This window comes from Fukomys damarensis, unplaced genomic scaffold (assembly GCF_012274545.1).
Source record: "Fukomys damarensis isolate Sample0158 unplaced genomic scaffold, DMR_v1.0_HiC HiC_scaffold_21, whole genome shotgun sequence".
Lineage (NCBI taxonomy): Eukaryota > Metazoa > Chordata > Mammalia > Rodentia > Bathyergidae > Fukomys > Fukomys damarensis.
The window spans coordinates 9808602-9813544 of NW_022900933.1; the positions used below are offsets into that span (position 1 = coordinate 9808602).

The 4943-nt window shown below is 41.6% G+C and overlaps 1 pseudogene; it reads right to left on the reverse strand.

Moving 5' to 3' along the window:
- Positions 1-640: 640 nt before the first annotated feature.
- Positions 641-1318, reverse strand: LOC104877030 (annotated as a pseudogene).
- Between the last annotated feature and the right edge of the window lie 3625 nt (positions 1319-4943).

The following is a 4943-nucleotide window of genomic DNA, read 5'->3' on the forward strand; positions in this document are numbered from 1 at the left end:
ACTTTGAATTCTGCATTTCCTACTGCAGACAGAATAGAGCACTTACAACAGGTTATAAATAAACTGGTCTTCAAGCACAGAGCCAGCCCCAACAATAATAATACACTATTTTAAAAGACCTAAGCCAATGAATTCCATTTCCAATGGAAAAAAAGAACCGTGCAAATAAGCTTAAAACTACTTTTTTGTGTACCGGTGTCATAAAATGTAGCTTTTAATAAAACCCTGACCCTAATGCCAGTAATTTCCAGAAAAGAATCAGTGGAGGGGAGAAGAAAGTTATTTCATTTAGGAAAAATAACAATTATCTTTTTCCTAATCTTTAATACACACAACTTAAACATGAACGGCTGCTATAACGCTTACACAATTTCTATGTACTGGAGCAATAATAACGACCTAAATACAATTATCTTTTTAAACACTGGGTCAAGGATTTACATAAAAATATCATCCTACTTTCTCCCGCCTAAGTTTCTAAAACATTACATACTTTGCTGAACATCTGAAGCCATCCAGGAATTTTTAGGAAACATTGGTTTGATCTTAATTCCTAATCCCTGGCTCTTTGAGCTCAGTAACAAAAGAACCAAACCAACAAGAATGATGGTTCCCTGGAAGTCAGACAAGAGACCCTGGCTCAGTTAGTCTCATAGGAGGAAAGCAGTGCTGCGTCAACTGGCTCCGTGCAGGAGGGGCAGCGAAGGAGCTCACGAGCCAGCCCTCTACACAGCGCAGGCGATAGATGTTCATGCACGGCAGAAAGCTCATCAGGTCCCAGTAAACAAAGCCCATCTCACAGATCACACACTCCCGGGTCTTTTTTTCTGGTCCTTCCCTTCCAGGGTCATAAACTCTTTTAGGCAGGTGCTGTGTAAGGCCTGTTCTTGCGCTATCCTGATTTGTTCCTCTTCGGTCAGCTAAGTTGCTAGCTGAGTCTGGCGAGCTGTTGGAGGTTACACCGGAATTGGAACTTGCTCCTGATTTAACTGCCCTGGCGGCTCCCGACCCGGCTCCGTGCCCTCGCCAAAGCTGGCCGGGTCGGACTGAGACTGGGGAAACAAGGAGATGTCATCCGAGGTGGGGGATCTGAGGCAGTTCCCCATCTTCGGGGCTGGGCTGTGTGATCTGTGCGCTGTTCTGACCCCTCCACCTCTTCTTTATGGTTAAAGATGTTAATACCTACAAAGGGCCTGGGAAGGACAGGAGAACCCTGGCTGGCAGACGGCATCAGTCCAATCTTCAGGCCATGGTGACGCAATATCACCTGCAAATGCTTTTTGTAGGCCCTGAAGTTTTCATATACACTCATTTCACATTCGTTCTCTTTTGTTTATTTATCATTTCAGCAATCTTACAGTCTCATAGAAAGTTGAGAGGTATTTTAGAGTCCAGTTTCGCTTTTGGTTCACATTATTAAAAGCAGAAAGTAAAGCCTTTAAATTCACTTTCAGCAAAACATTCACACGGTTGTAGGAGATATCCAACTCTCCTTTCATCACAAATCTTGCAATGAAAACTGTACATGGAAAGAGGATCACAATATAGAGCGAACCCCATAGTGGACATCAGATCATCAGTGGGACACTTCAGAAACTCTGCTGTATTTGGAAAGTTGCCTTGACTTCTGACATTTTCTCTTGGAATTATTCATTTCTTCAGCAAAGACTTTCTACAGGCTCATTAATATGCTATATACATTTATAGACACTTTTTATAGGTCACTTTTTCATTCTTCACAACGATTATGTGAAGCTCATATAGTACTGTTACTTTTCTCATTGCTGAAGCAAAATACATGACACTCACAAGTTAAAGGAGGAGAAGTTTATTTTAGCTCATAGTTGGTAGAGATTTCAATCCATAGCCGGCTGGCTCCAAGGCAGGGTGGCATGGCAGAAGGGCATCACAGAGGAGAAATTGTTCACAGCAGGACAAGTAGAAAGCAGAAATGCAACAGCAAGTCTCTCCCTTTTATCCCATATAAACTGCAAGGCTTTTGGGTGGTGCCCCCCACACCCAGGGTGGGTCTTCACATTATCTACATCTAGAACTATGCTAAACCAATCAGTGGGCTAATTTAGTTCTCACATCTTTAACCCATATTCACACTCTTAATCCACATTCACAAACCCTAGATCCAGCCACCTCTGAAAAGTCCCCCCTATCAATGCATGAGGCTTTGGGGAGATATCTAGATACAAGTTGTAACAAGTACCATTAGAGCAGATAAGGAAGTGGGTAGTTAAATCATTGTATATGGTCACACAGTATATGGCTGAAGCTGAGTGTACCTCACTGATGCCTGTACAGCTTGTGCAACTGCACCACCAAAACCAGAGAACACCTTTCTACCTCAGATCTTTCCTGGCTACTATGGTTATGACACAGTCATCCAATGGATTATCTGACTCTTTGCTACAGTCAAAGCATTGTGAATTTTATTAATATAGCACTTAGAGAAAAAAATAAGTCTGGCCTAAAATTAGACCATAAAACAAGCAAAAGTTATAAAAATGAAAAGTATGACTTAAAGCACATTGAGTTATTTGTGCTCACTGCCACTGGGGGCATCGCTGACTTGTAAGTGGAAAAGAGGTGAATAAATTGCACATTGAAGAAATTTCATAACCTGAAGATAATTTTGAACCCATTTATGATCTCACTTAAGATAAAATGAATAGATATGAACCAAAGACATTCAGAAACTCATTTAACCACAACTTGCCGGGGGGGTGTCAAAAGCTCTAGGTCAAATTTTTTACTTTTACTTTACTTTCTAGCCCCACTACATCGGGCCACTCAAGTCTTGAAATGGGAAAATAAATAATCCCTCACACAAATTTCCCCATGTGTTTTATGTATGATGTTACTATTATTCCTGGATCTCAAATCCTATAGCCTTCATTCAATGTTAGGGAAAATCTGACCATATTCAAGTTCATCACACTCCCTACTTCCTTCTGTTTTTCCTACAGAGTTCTAAATGGTCTGAGACTCAGAAGTTAAACAGTGAAGAAAGGAGCTAAAGGTATAGGGAAGGTGGGATGGGTAGGGGAAGGGTAATAAGGGAAAAGAAAAAAATGTGAGAGAATGAAAAGATGAAAATAAAGTGTTTGTAGATGGGGAGGGGAAGAGGGGGTGAAGGGAGGGCAGAGGTAAGGGGAAAAAATGAGAATCAAGTCTTGTCATGTAGAGGTACAAGATCCCAACAATGAATGTAACTGTACTGTATCCCTAAAATGTACCAATAAACTCAATTAAAGCTGAAAAAAAAGAAGCTAAACAGTGAAACCACCATCTCAGCCCAATGCCCTCAGAAGTCTCCGGTGCCACTGCACAGCTGCTTACAGCTTAATGAACCACTGTTTAGTGTGCTGCTAAATGAGGTTGCACAGAGCAAACCATCTCTAATGGCACTGACTTTTCACTTGAGAAAAGGAGTTCTTCTCATCACCTACCAGGCTTCACCTGAAAGACAAAAACACCCCCAGGCAGATTTTTGCATTTGAGTAAACCAGCAACCAACCCTTCAGGGAGCAGGTCTATGACTCCGCATGCTGATCTGATTTTCTGCTGTAGCAGTCATCCTCAGTATTAATGCTGAATTGGAAGATGAGACAGCATGGTCCTTAGGCAGAAAGTCGGCACAAAAACCTGACTTGTGAATCAGCCAGGATGGATGGACCAGACCTAGTGTTGATAATGCCGAAAACTGTACATTGCCCTAATGTTTATTCAACTCAGACAAATGCCACTCAGGCTCAGCCCAAAAGCAGTGAAATCACTAATGCAGTGTAATGACCTTATGTATACCAAAAATGGAAAGTTGATAAATTATTGGGATGTTTGTCTAGGGATGTGCTCCACACTCAAGGGGCTGCTCTGCCTGGAAGTGAGGACGTTTGTCTGAGCCTTTAGTAGAAATTGTCCCAGATATCGAGTATTTATATTTTCCTATCACCTAAACCACAGTATACAGAGACGAAGAGAGCATGCATGGCATCCCTAGCCACATCCTCCATAAACCACTGGACGACTTCTGTAGTATTCCAGCATCTCCAGCTTCAATCAGTGATATCTCCCCTACTCACACCCTTGGCCTTTGCAATCAGTGTCGCCAGGTTTCCCCTAGGGAGGCCCATCTCACTCTTTCCTGTTGTCTAAGCTCTCATTATTGCACTCTGGTGCTACACTGACTTGACCCCTCAGCATTCTCCCGGCCTTGCCCCCTTAACTCTTATTGCACAAATTAATCTTCCTAATGTGCTTGCTCTCCCATTCAAATTCCATCTGTGGCTGCCAAGTCTTCACAGTTGCATGTTAACTTCTCAACCTGGCATTCAAAGCTTTCCATTATCACTTCCATGTAGGACTTCAGCCGCTGTCTTTATTCAGGCTGGTCTGCCTGTCTCTTCTGATAAATCTTACTCCTTAAAAAAAAATAAAAATAAAAAAAAAACACCTCAGCTTACATGAACCACCACCACCTTCCCAGTAAGCCTCCCAGTTCATCTGTCTGTGTTCCTTTCTTTGAAACACTATTTCTTACAGCTGAGGGTGTAGCTCAGTGCTAAAATGTGTGCTAAGTACATATGAGGCTTCAGAGCTAATCCCCTGCACGATAAATAAATAGCATTCCTTTCTTTATGTCACTATTTTCCAAAAGAATTGATAGCTAACTCCTGCAGAGATTGCTGAATATGACAGTTATTAACCACTCCCTGTAATAATAGTAACTAACACATACTGAATACTACAAGCCACACTATACATACAGCTTTCATATATTAACTTATTTTTAAATTCACAACCACCCCTGCAAGGCAGGGAACTATTATTATTCTCTTTGTAAAAATCAGACACTAAGAGTTTATATAATTTTTCCAAGGCCACCCAGCTAGAGAACTAAAGAGGCAGAATTTTGACCCGGTCAGTCAGCA